Source organism: Colobus angolensis, unplaced genomic scaffold (genome assembly GCF_000951035.1).
Source record: "Colobus angolensis palliatus isolate OR3802 unplaced genomic scaffold, Cang.pa_1.0 Scaffold10, whole genome shotgun sequence".
Classification (NCBI taxonomy): Eukaryota; Metazoa; Chordata; class Mammalia; order Primates; family Cercopithecidae; genus Colobus; species Colobus angolensis.
Window position 1 is genome coordinate 5,471,815 of NW_012110919.1, and position 13,448 is coordinate 5,485,262.

The window sequence follows — 13,448 nt, forward strand, 5'->3', positions numbered from 1 at the left end:
GCTAATTTTTTGTGTTTTTAGTAGAGACGGAGTTTCCCCATGTTGGTCAGGCTGGTCTTGAACTCCCGACCTCAAGTGATCTGCCCTCCTTCGCCTGCCAATATATGCTGTTTCAACATTCAGCAAATATTTATTGAGTACCTATACATGCTGAGCCCATTCTAAGTGTTGTGGATACATCAGAAAATAACAAGGACAGAATGCCTACCCTTGAGGAGTTTATACTCCAACAGTGTCGTCTGATAGAGCTTTCTTTGATGATGGAAATATTCTATAATCTGTGCCTTCCAGTATGATAGTCACTAGCAACATGTTCGTGTGACTGAGGAAACTGAATTTTAAGTTTTTAAAATCCTAATTTAAATTTAGGTTTCAACAGTCATCTGTGATTAGTAATACCATAATGGGCAGCAAAGTCTCTAATGTAACTTCTTGGCTTCATTTAACGTGAGTCTCTGTTACCAAAGGGAAGCAACATACAGGGCAAACAGAAGTTGTAATTGTGATTTCTCTACTGTCAAAGGGTCCTACAAGTCTCATGAGAATGGCAGTGGCCTTCTCATACCAATCTTCTGAAAGCATGGTTCTTGCTTGTGAGCACTGGAAATTGACACTGGCCATTATTAGCAAAAAGAAACTTTCCTGAAAGAATATAAGAACCCGCTCAAAAGAGAACTAGAAAACCAAAACCAGGATACAATAATTGACAGGAATCACAGGCAAAGACATGCCACAGGCCTGCCTGGTCCTTCAAATACTGGCACATATCCTTTCATCCCTTACTTCACAGTTTAAATTCTTGGGAGACAACGTGTCCAATGGGCCAATATAATTCTTCTCAAGATGTAGTGTAAGTAGAAAGGTGGATATATTAAATGATAGCTTTTCGGTTTTTTTTTTTTTTAAAGCAAATATCCACTACTGGCAGCAAAGAAATCCAAACTGATGAAATTTAAATGTTTATTAAAAGTTTAAGAAAAAACAGAAAGCTCCAAATGGGAAATAATAGCCCTGGCTTTAAGCCAGGCAAAAAATAAATTAAGGGGGTATTGACTACAGGATATCATAAATGTTCAGGTTCCTTTTCCTTGGTTATTGCTATTTCCCCAAAAACCTCCCCCTACTTTTAATATCAAACTGCACATCCTTTCCCTCCTCCTCCTTCACCCCACTCCACACAGAGACATGGGCATATAACCTTGGCTGAGTCAGAGTGCCTGATACCCACAATCGCCCTGGTAGGTCCAGGGATGAGCATGTGAACCAGACCCAAACTTGTCTCTAGATTTTTTTTTTTTTTTGGTTCTTAAAATCTATTACAGATTAATGCTTTTAGAATCACAGCCACTAACACTTTAAATAAAGTTATGAAACCTAAGTAAATAGTAAGTACACCTCTGCCTGAAGTAATTCTTTCCTAAGTAATGCAGATCAAGAACCCTGTCTCAAAACATAGCCTATCACTTAATGAATATGATTTTTAAAAGCCACTCAAACTTTATATAATTAGAGATGTCACTAAGATATTAGAATTTGAAAGCAAACATAAAGAATTTCCAAGTGTTGAAGATAACAGCAGATGTGTAGCTCTGTGTTATCCATATATTCTGCAAAAACAATACAGAAAAGCAAAGAGAACAAATAAAGCCACACAAAACCATACCCTTAGCATAACTGGCAGACAGAAAATGCCCAAAACCTCAAAGTAACTGTAAGTAAAATGAAGGAAAAAACACCAAATCCCAGCAAGTGATCTCTCCCATTTCTGCCTGCAAATCTTTGTAGGTAAGGGCTCACTGCATGTGAATGTACTTAATTTGCCCATTAAAATAAAAGGTTTAATTTATTAAAATTTGGCCCACAAAACAAGACCCAATTAAATGCTATATACAAAACACACATTAAAAAAGCAAAATGATTCAGAAAATTAAAAAATAAGACAATAAAAGTATACCAGGCAAATAGAAACTATATGAAAACAGAAGTGGTGATATCAGACAAGTCAAGCAAAAAAAAAAGACAAAGCACTTTTTCATGCTAAAAGCTACAATTCACACTTAAAATAGAACTGCTATGAATATTTACATTCTGTACCAAATACCATGAAACTCACCTTTATGAAGCAAAAACTACAAGATATACAAAGAGTCACATATAGAAACACAGTAATAAAAGGAGACTTTAATATATCATTCTTTGTACAAAACAAGTGGACAAAACATAAGCAAGTATACAGAAGACCTAAACATCACAGTTAACAAGGTAGGTCCTATGTGTGTATATGTATGTGTGTGTGTGTGTGTGTGTGTATAACTTCATATTCTTTTATAAGACTCTTTCCATGTGTTTATGTAACACAATAACTGACATATACTATAGGACTAACTGACTATAGTCGCTGGGCATGTGACATGTCCAGAAAGCGAAACTTAAGAAGACACCCATTCTAAGACTCCCGCAAGTGCAGGGTCGGCACATGAGACTGTTTCCTTAAATTTTGCACCCTGGCTGCCTCACTTGCTTTACCCTAGTCTTGCCCTTGATAGATTAGGATATAAAGAAACATGAGACTGTTCCACAAAGTAGAAACAATACAAAAATATTCTGATCACAATGCAATAAAAGTAGAAATTAACTTTTTAAAAAGGTTCTCCTGGCCGGGCGCGGTGGCTCAAGCCTGTAATCCCAGCACTTTGGGAGGCCGAGACGGGTGGATCACGAGGTCAGGAGTTCGGGACCATCCTGGCTAACACAGTGAAACCCTGTCTCTACTAAAAAAAATACAAAAAAAAAAAATTAACCAGGCGTGGTGGCCGGTGCCTGTAGTCCCAGCTGCTCGGGAGGCAGGAGAATGGCATGAACCCAGGAGGCAGAGCTTGCAGTGAGCCGAGATCCGGCCACTGCACTCCAGCCTGGGCGACAGAGCGAGACTCCGTCTCAAAAAAAAAAATAAAAAAAATAAAAAAAAAATAAAAAAATAAAAAGGTTCTCCTAACTGGAAATTTAAAAAAACTTCTGTTATAGACTGAAACATGTTCCTTCAAGATATGACTACATTTGGAGACAGGGCCTTTAAACAGACAATTAAGGTTAAAGTCATATGGGTGGGCCCTAATCCAATGACTAGTGTCCTTATAAAAAGGTAGACACGCCCAGCGCCGTGGCTCACGCCTGTAATCCCAGCACTTTGGGAGGCCAAGGTGGGCAGATCATGAGGTCAGGAGATCAAGACCATCCTGGCTAACACGGTGAAACCTCGTCTCTACTAACAAACACACAAAAAATTAACCAGGCGTGGTGGCCGGTGCCTGTAGTCCCAGCTGCTCGGGAGGCAGGAGAATGGCATGAACCTGGGAGGGGGAGCTTGCAGTGAGCCAAGATGAGTGCGCCACTGCATTCCAGCCTAGGCGACAGAGCAAGACTCCATCTCAAAAAAAAGGATAGACACGAGCAGATGCAAAGGCACAGAGAAAAGGCCATGTGAGGATAAAGTGAGAATAAGGTGGCCACCTGCAAGTCAAGAAGAGAGGTCTTAGGAGAAACCAAGCCGGGCAATACCTTAATCTATGACTTCTAGTCTCCAAAAACTGTAAGAAAATTAATTCCTGTTGTTTGATCACCCATCTGTGGTATTTTATTATGGCAGACTTAGCAAACTATTACATCTTCTGTTAAACAACTCTTTGGCAGAAAGAAAAATACAAATTAAAATTAGTGAATTTCTTTAAAAATAATAATTAAAACACTATATAATCATAATTTATGGAATATAGTTAAAGTAGTGATGAGAAGAAAATTATTAGCACTAAATACTCTTACCAATAAGAATGAAAGAATAAACTGTAGTAAAATTAAATTGTCAACTCAAAAACAACCAAATGAACAAAGTAAACTAAAAGAAAGCCCACGGTATATAACATGACCTTAGAAAACTCTAAGAAATCAACAAAGCAGCTATTAGAAAATATGTGACTTTAGTGAGGTCACAGGATTCAAGATCAATACATAAAAGTAAACTATATTTCTATATGCAATGAACAATTAAGTCAAAATGAACTCCATTTACAACATATTTAGAAATAAAACTGAATAAAAGATGAGCACGATTTATACAATGAAAACTGAAACATACTGATGACAGAAAGGAAACCTAAATAAATGGAGAGATGTATGATATTTTTGGGTTGGAAGACTCAATATTGTTAAGGTAACAATTCCCCTCAAATTGAACTAAAAATTCAATACAATCCCAGTTAAAATTTCAACAAGATTTTTTTAAAAAGGTAAGAAATTGATTAAAAAATTAATACTTGAAAGGCAAAGGACCTAGAAAAGCCAAAATAATTTAGACGAAAAAGAACCAGGTAGAGGACGTGCACTACCTGAATCAAACTTACTATAAAGCTACATTAATCAAAATGGTATGATATTGGCATAAAGACAAAGATCAGTAAAACAGAACAGAGTCCAGAAATAGACTCACACCTGTAATTCAATGGGGGAAAAGATAGTCTTCAAAAAATGGTGCTGGAATAACTGCATACCTACATGAAAATAAAAAGCATATGTGTACCATTACCTTACACCACATAAAAGTTAACATGAATTAGACCTTAAAATCTAAAGGTAAAAACCAAATATTAATGTTTTAGAAGAAAACCAAATATCTTTTTAACACAGAATTAGGCAAAGACTTTTTGAAGAGAACACAAAAAATACAAACAAGAAAAAAATTGATAAAGTGGTGTGGTATTATGATGTATATATATTGGTTTACATATATACATATGGGTTTACATCCATGGTTCCTGGCTCATAACTTCCATAGCCCTTGTCCACATTTCCTAAGGGACTAAAACAATACGCATATCTTTTGTTAACCATATTTGGCCCTTTGATCATGGTTCGGGAGGCAGCTTCAAAACAGCCTCACAGTGATAAAGGTGAAAGACAGTCTTTGGTTATAATACTGGGGTGCTCTGGGCCTCAGAAACAGACCTCAGAAAACAGAATCTCTCTCTGACCTTCTGTCCTTTTACCTGCGCCTTTTTCTCCCCAAGGCAGGCCACACACACTAAAAATATACTCTAATCTTACCCCACCTTTCTGTCTTGGAGCTGGTCATAAAAAAATCCTCTGAATTACCTTATCTGACAGTAGGTCATAAGATCCCCATTTCTGAAGGGGTCCTGCCCCTTACCAGGAGGAAATAATGCTACACAGAGGGGCCACGAAGAATCTAAACACACAGGACTTGTTACGATTCTCTGCACAGTCTGTTAGTATTAGATCATGCCCTTTTTGTCCAATAAGATTTCCATAAGATTGAAGATGTCCATTCTTCAATCATGTCTATCCAATGAAGTCTCCAAAAAAGACTCAAGAGGACAGGGTACCGCAAGCCTCCAGACAGCTGAACTCATGGAGGATTACATGAAGGTAAAAGAACTTACCCATGTGCTAGGAGAATGGCACACCCCAACTTCAGAGGAACAGAAGAAGCTCCTGAGCTCTGGACCCTTGAGACCTTACCCTATTACTTCCTTTCTTCTTTTCTTTTTCTTTTCTTTTCTTTTCTTTTTCTTTTTTTTTTTTGAGATGGGGTCTTGCTGTGCTGCCCAAGCTGGAGTGCAATGGCCGATCCCGGCTCACTGCAACCTCCACCTCCCAGGTTCAAGCAACTCTCCTGCCTCAGCCTCCTGAGTAGCTGGGATTACAGGCACCTGCCACCATGCCCAACTAATTTTTTTGTACTTTTAGTAGAGACGGAGTTTCACCATGTTGGTCAGGCTGGTCTCAAACTCCTGACTTCAGGTGATCCACCCACCTCAGCTTCCTAAAGTGCTGGGATTACAGGCATGGGCCACTGCACCTGGCCTATTATTTCTTCATCTAGCTGTTTGTATCCTTTAAAAATATCCTCTTCAAAAACCTGGGAAACATAAAGAGTTTCCTTAAGTTTGTGAACCACTCTAGTAAATTTAGCTGAAAGAGGTTATGGAAACCCCAGCTTAAACAGTTGGTCGGTCAGAAGTTCCAGAGGTCTGAAAGTGAGACTGGTGTCTGAAATGGGAAAAGCTTTCAACCCACAGGATCTGATGCTATCTCCATGTAGAGAGCAGTAGAATCAAATTAGAGTAGAAGATGTCAGGCTGGTGTTCACTGCAGAAATGAATGCTTACTTGTTGATGGTAGAAATCCATACATTTGGTCACAGAAGTTTTCTGCGTTGTTGTGGCGTGAAAACACAGGAAAAAAACACCACACAAGTAGATTTTATAAAATCCACTTTCAATATACACAATTAAGTACATGTGTCCAGGTGCAGTGGGCTCACACCTGTAATCCCAACACTTTGGGAGGCCAAGGCAGGCAGATCACTTGAGCTCAGGAGTTTGAGACCAGTCTGGGAAACACGGAAAAACCTTGTGTCTGCTAAAAATATAAAATTTAGCCAAGCACGGTGTCGCACACCTGTAGTCCCAACTACTAGGGAGACTGAGGTGGGAGGATCACTTGAGCCCAGGAGGCAGAGGTTGCAGTGAGCTGAGATGGCACCATGGCACTCCAGCCTGGGCAACAGAGCAAGATCCTGTATCAAAAATTAAACAAACACACAAAAAGATGCTAACCACCGCTAGTAACAGAGATAAACAAATAAATAAATACATATACACACACACATATATATACACACACGCATACATATACATACACACACAATTGAGTAAATGAAAAGGCGAGTCATAGATAAGGAGAACATATCTGTAAAACATGTATCTAAGAAAGAGCTTACATGTGTAACACCTAAATAACTATTATAAATCAATAAGATAACTTCTGAATGTAAAAAGTGAGCAAAACAGTTGAACAGAAACTTCACAGAAGTAGCTTATAAGCACATAAAAAGATGCTAACCACCACTAGTCACAGAGACAATCAAATTAAGACCACAGGTGACATGTTACAACATATCCAATTAGAATTATTAAGACTGAAAATAACAAGTATCAGTAAGGATGTAAAACAAACAAAATCCTCATATACTGCTAGTTGGAATGAAAAAAACTTTGTCAAGTGTTTCTACATTGGAAAACAGTATTTCTGTATGTTACAAAATTAAACATACTTACCATATGACTTAGTAATCCCATTTCTAGGTATTTAACTAGGAGAATAAAAACATATTTCCACACAAAGACTTGTAAATGAACGTTCACAGCAGCATTATTCGTAATAGCCCCAAACTAAAAACAACCCGACATTTGTCCATCAAGAGAAGAATAAATAAATCATATTATATTTATCCAATGAATACTAATCAGCAATAAAGATATGAGCTACTGATACACTCAGAGCATGGATAAGTCACGGGTTGCCTAATGCTGGGACTCAGGAAAGGAAGTCAACTATAAAGAGACATGAGGAAACTTGGGGTGATGAAACTATTCCATATTTTTATTGTGGTGATGACTGTACAACTGTATACAAAATGGGTGAATTTTATTTTAGGTACATTAAATGACAACAATAAAACTATACAAACTTTTTAAGGGCAAAGAACCATAAGATAAAAACAGAAATTAATGAGTTAGAAAATGGGAAACCAGTTGATCTAATTAATAAATCAAAATCCTAATTTAAATGAATGCACTGAACTGTACGTTTTAAAATAGTTAAAATGGTAAATTTTATGTATATTTTACCACAATATAAAAATATACATATACAAAACAGTGGCTGACTTGACCAAGAAAGAAAGGAAGAAAGCACACGTAGAGAACAAAAAATAACAAAGGGGAAATAAGCATTGAAATAGAAAAAAATCTAAAAAGAAAAAGAGGTCTACTTTTCAAAAGGAGGAGCACAGTAGCCAGCCATCAGAAGTTGACAATGACCAACTGAGAGCAATCGCTGAAGCTGATCCTCTACAACTACACAAGAAGCTGCCAAAGAACTCAATGTCAACCATTTTATGGTCATTTGGCATTTGAAGCAATCTGGAAAGGTGAAAAAGCTAGTTAAGTGGGTGTCTCATGAACTAAGTGAAAATTTTAAAAAATCATCATTTTGAAGTGTCCTCTTCTCTTATTTTATGCAACAACAACAACAATTTCTCAAGCAGATTGTGACATGCGACAAAAAGTAGTCATACGACTACCGGCGATGACCACCTCAGTGGCTGGACAGGGAAGCAGTTCCAGAGCACTTCCCAAAGCCAAACTTGTGCCAAAAAAGCTCATGGTCAATGTTTGGTGGTCTGCCGCCAGTCTGATCCACGACAGCTTTCTGAATCCCGAGGACACCATTACATTTGAGAAGTATGCTCAGCAAATCGATGAGATGAATTGAAAACTGCAGTGCCTGCAGCCGGCACTGATCAACAGAAAGGGTCCAATTCTTCTCTAAGACAATGTCTGACTGTATGTCACACAACCAATGCTTCAAAAGTTGAACAAACTGCACTACAAAGTTTTGCCTCATCTGCCATAGTCACCTGACCTCTTGCCAAGTGACTATGACTTCTTTAAGCATCTCAACAACTTTTTGCAGGGAAAATCCTTCCACAACGAGCAGGATGCACAAAATGCTTTCTAAGTGTCTGTCTAATCCCGCCAGGTGTGGTGGCTCACACTTGTAATCCCAGCACTTTGGGAGGCCGAGGTAGGCGGATCACCTGAGATCAGGACTTCGAGATCAGCCTAGCCAACATCTTGAAACATTGTCTCTACTAAAAATACAAGAATTAGCTAGGTGTGGTGGCGGGTGTCTATAATCCCAGCTACTCGGGAGGTTGAGACAGGAGAATCGCTTGAACCCAGGTGGTGGAAGTTGCAGTGAGCAAAGATTGTGTCACTGCACTCCAGCCTGGGCGATAAGAGCAAGACTGTCTCAAAAAAAAAAAAAAAAAGTTTGTCAAATCCCCAGGCATGGATTTTTATACTACAAGAATAAACAAACTTATTGGCAAAAAAGTGTTGACTGCAATGGTTCCTATTTTGATTAATAAAGATGTGTTTGAGCCTAGTTACACTGATTTAAAATTCATGGTCCAAAACCACAGTTACTTTTGCAACAACCTAATAATACACCATACTAAAAGAATGAAGAAAAAAATGCATGATCATCTCAACTGATGCAGAGAAAGCATTTGACAAAATTCAATACCCTTTCAGGATAAAAACACTAACAAACTTGGAATGGAAGGACACTACCTCAACATAATAAAGCCATACATTAAAAAGCCACAGTGAGTATCATAAGCAATGGTGAGACTCTGAAATGTTTTCCTTTAAGATCAGGAATAAAACAAGTACTCCCACTTTTGCCACTTCCATTCAACATGAAACTGGAAGTTCTAGCCAGAGCTATTAGGCAAGAGAAAGACAATGAATTCAGCAAAGTAGCAGAATACAAAGCCAACAAACAAAAATTAGCTGCATCTCTATATACTAACAATGAATAATATGAAAAGGAAAATGAAGAAAATAATTCCATTTACAATAGCATCAAAAAGAATATATAAAAATTAACTGAACCAAGAAGGTGAAATACTTCAGAAAACTAAAAGACATTGCTAACAGAAATTAAAGAAGATATAAATAAATGGAAACACATCCCATGTTCATAAATTTAAAGATTTAATATTGGTGAGATGTCAATAGTACCAAAAATAATCTACAGAATCAATGCAATTCCTATCAAAATCCCGGTACTTTGTACAGAAATAGAAAAATCTATCCTAAAATTCATACGGAATCTCAAGGGAACCCAAGTAGACGAAATACTCCTGAAGAACAAAACTAGAGAACTCACACTTCCTTATTTCAAAATTTATTGCAAAGTTATAATAATCAAAATAGTGTGACACTGACATAATGACCAACATATAAACAACTGGAATAGAATACAGAATGAGGAAATAAACCTTCCCATATAGGGTCAAATGAATTTGACAAGAGTACCAAGGTCATTCAATTAAAAAAGGGCAATGTTGTCAATAAACAGTGCTGGGAAAACTGGATACACACATATAAAAGAATGAACGTGGATCTCTCTTTAACTCTATATAGGAAAATTAATTTAAAATAGATCAAAGGTCTAAATGTACAACCTAAAACTATAAAACTCTTAGAAGAAATGATGGGGGAAAGGCTTCATGGAATTTGATTTGGTAATGATTTCTTGGATATGACACGAAATGCATAGGCAATAACAATAACAACAACAAAAACACAGACAAAATGAACTCCATGAAAATAAATTTTTCTGCAACAAAAGATATTTACCAACAGAGTAAAACACTACAGAATAGGAGAAAACATTTGCAAATCATATATCTGATAAGGCATTAATATCCAGAAGATACAGAGAAAAACTAAACGAAAATAAAAAACAAAAATGTTAAATGGGCAAAGAACTTGACTAGCTGTTTCTCAAAAAAGATATACAAGTGGCTAACAGGCATATTAAAAGATGCTTAACACCACTAATCATCAGAAAGATGCAAATCAAAACTACAATGAGATACTACCTCACATCTATTAGGATGGCTACTATCAAAAAAACATAAGGAAGACATCATTAAGACGACTGACTAGAGGACCAACACTCCTCCACAAAGGTCCAAATTAACAAGTAAATAACTGCACTTCAAGTAGAGTTGCCAAGGGAGAACAACAGAATTCACATGAAAGGGAAAAAAAAATCTACTTAATCATGGAGACTTGAGATGGCAGCATAGAGAAGAAAGCAAAGCACCCAGCTGGGATTGGCTCAGAACCAAGAAAGACTCCCCATTGTGCGAGAAATGGTACATAGGAGTTCCTTAGCAGTCCCTAATACCACTGTGGACATGTGTAAACCTAGCTACAGAAGAGACCTAGAGTCCTAACAGGCCCTGAATCCAGTACAGGGAGCTGTCTGGAGTCCACGTGGTTACATTGCTCCAGAGAAGGCACACACACTGGGTACCCCCACTCCCTGTAACCCAAGCTGCTACAGCATGCACCATTTTGAGAACCGAGCCAATGCTAAAATATATGCTGCCGTGGGGTTCAACAGACCTGGTATTTCCACATCTGAAGGGTTCCACTGTAATCACACCACAACCAAATAAAAGGGTCCAACACCACAACCTCAGCTACACAGAGCAGTAAAGCCAAAACTCCAGCACGTGAGCTGCTATAGTGGACCTAAAGGAACAAGCAATCTAGCCCAGCAGGGAGGCCACCTCCAAGACCAAGGGCGCTGGTGCATGCAGTCCCTGGGGTTTAAGAACTAGCTGCCAGCCACTGCCAGCAATCCCATTCCCACAACTGGTGAAGCAGAAATGCACTCCACATACCTGTAGGGACCAAGGATGGACCCATCTGGCAACAGCCACCACTGGCAAACCTGCCCCACAACTGGCAAAGCCACCACACCCAATGAGTACCCACCACCCAAAGCCTGAGAATTGTTCCACCTAGAGGGCCCCTATCAACAGCAAAGACATGAGACTCACTCAACAAAAACCCACAGTAGGGACCACTGAGGTACTTGCCGACACTGCTGACACGAATTATAGCCAAAGATATCACATGGCAACTACATTACTGCACTAATCCAGAAACAAAGCCAAAGCACCTACCCAAACAATACTGCATGACAAATATACAGAAAAAAGTCCTTCCTTACAAAAGCTACTCCATAAAATAGAAAGAGGCAACTGTTCTACCAGATGCACCTAATAACTTAGGGACACAAGAAACATGAAAAAAGCTGGGCGTGGTGGTTCACGCCTGTAATTCCAGTACTTTGGGAGGCCAAGACAGGCAGATCACAAGGTCAGAAGATTGAGACCAGCTTGGCCAACATAGTGAAACCCAGCTCTACTAAAAATACAAAAAATTACCCGGGCTTGGTGGCGGTTACCTGTAATCCCAGCTACTTGGGAGGCTGAAGCAGGAAAATCACTTGAACCCGGGAGGCAGAGGTTGAAGTGAGCCAAGAATGCACCACTGCACTCCAGCCTGGGTGACAGTACGAGACCGTCTCAAAAAAAAAAAAAAAAGAAACATGAAAAAGAAAAAGAAAACATGACACCTCAAATGGAACCCAATAATTCTCCAGTAATAGACCCTAATGAAAAAGAAATTTTAAAAATGCCTGAAAAGAAATTTGAAATAACAATGTTAAGGAAACTTGGAAAGATACAAGAGAATACAGATATAAAATTCAACAAAATCAGAAAAAAATCATGATATGAATGAGAAATTTTAGATAGATATCATAAAAAAGAACCAAACAGAATCCTTGTAGCTGAAGAACTTCATGAACAAAATTAAAAATACAATCAAGAATTTCAGCAACAGTTTAGATCAAGCAGGAGAAAGAATTTTTGAACATTAAGGCAGGTCTTTTAAAATAATCCAGTCAGACAAATAATAATAAAGAATAAAAGGGATGAAGAAAGCCTATGAGACTTATGCGACACCATTAAGTGAACACATATTCACATCATAAAATTCCAGAAGAATAAGAGATGGAAAATGGTATCAAAAATGTTGTAAACAAAATCTAACTGTAGAGTTTCCAAGTCTTAGGAGAGAGATGAATATCCAAATCCAAAAAGCTCAAAGACCCCAAACTGATTCAACCCAAAAAGGTCCTCTGCAAGGCACACTATACTCAAACATCAAAAATCAAATCAAAGAATTCTATAAACAACAAGAAAAAAGCATCAAGTCACATATAAGAAAATCCCATGAGACAAACAGATTTCTCAAGAGAAACCTTATAGGCAAGAAGAGAACAGAATGATATACTCAAAAGTAGTGAAAGAAAAATAACTTCCATTCAAAAATACTATACCCAGCAAAACTATCCTTCAGAAATGAAGAAAAAACAAAGTCTTTATCAGACAAGCAAAAACTGAGAGAATTCATCACCACTACCCCTACTCAACAAGAAATTCTTAAGGGAGTCCTACAACTGAAAATGAAAAGACAATGACTATCATTATGAAAACATGCAAGAATAAAACTCACTAGTAGAGCAGATAGATATACAAATGAGAAAGAAATAAAACTTTGTCACTACAGAAATCCACCAAATCACAAATATAAACAATTAAGAGAGCAAGAAACAAACAGAAGATCTACAGTACAACCAGAAAACAATTAACAAAATGACAGGACTAAGTCCTTGCCTATCAAGAATAACTTTGAATGTAAACAGATTACATCCCCCAATTAAGACACACAGACTGGGTAAAGGCATAACAACTCAAAGCCCAAATACAGGCTGCCTAAAGGAAACTCACTTCACCCATAAAGACATACATACTCTGAAAACGAAGTGAAAAAAAAAAAAACTCCATGCAAAGAGAAACCAAAAATGAACAGAAGTAACTTACTTATATCAGATAAAATAAACTTTAAGTCAAAAACTGTGAAAAGTTTGTC

The 13,448-nt window shown here is 37.7% G+C and overlaps 1 protein-coding gene across 1 annotated transcript in view; it reads right to left on the reverse strand.

The window, feature by feature from the left end:
* CEP83 (centrosomal protein 83kDa) overlaps positions 1 to 13,448 on the reverse strand; it is a 154,903-nt gene that overhangs the window by 33,521 nt on the left and 107,934 nt on the right. The window lies entirely within an intron of this gene.